Source organism: Solanum tuberosum, unplaced genomic scaffold (genome assembly GCF_000226075.1).
Source record: "Solanum tuberosum cultivar DM 1-3 516 R44 unplaced genomic scaffold, SolTub_3.0 scf00403, whole genome shotgun sequence".
In the NCBI taxonomy this organism is placed as follows: domain Eukaryota; kingdom Viridiplantae; phylum Streptophyta; class Magnoliopsida; order Solanales; family Solanaceae; genus Solanum; species Solanum tuberosum.
In genome coordinates this window covers 453,758-454,030 of record NW_006239321.1, presented here as the reverse complement: position 1 = coordinate 454,030, position 273 = coordinate 453,758, and the positions used below count along the sequence as shown (strand labels likewise).

Below are 273 nucleotides of genomic sequence, written 5' to 3'. Positions count from 1 at the left end.
TGTTAAGTGTATCCAATAACCATGATCAATAGTCATCAACAACCATTAAATACCATTAAGTGTATTTTGACATGGTTAAGAGTATCTAACAACCATGATCAATAGTTATCAACAACCACTAAATATCATTAAGTGTATTTAGAAAGTCATTAAACACCAAGGGTAATCAAAAACCATAAAACACCATTAATAGCCACTGATAACCATTAAACACTATTATTTGTTTCTTTCATCTTCTAAGGAAATAAAACATTGCAGTATTTTCTTTTTTTC

General features: G+C 28.2%; 1 protein-coding gene across 1 annotated transcript in view; it reads right to left on the bottom strand.

The window, feature by feature from the left end:
- LOC107057895 (receptor-like protein 12) overlaps positions 1–273 on the bottom strand; it is an 11,594-nt gene that overhangs the window by 1,149 nt on the left and 10,172 nt on the right. The window lies entirely within an intron of this gene.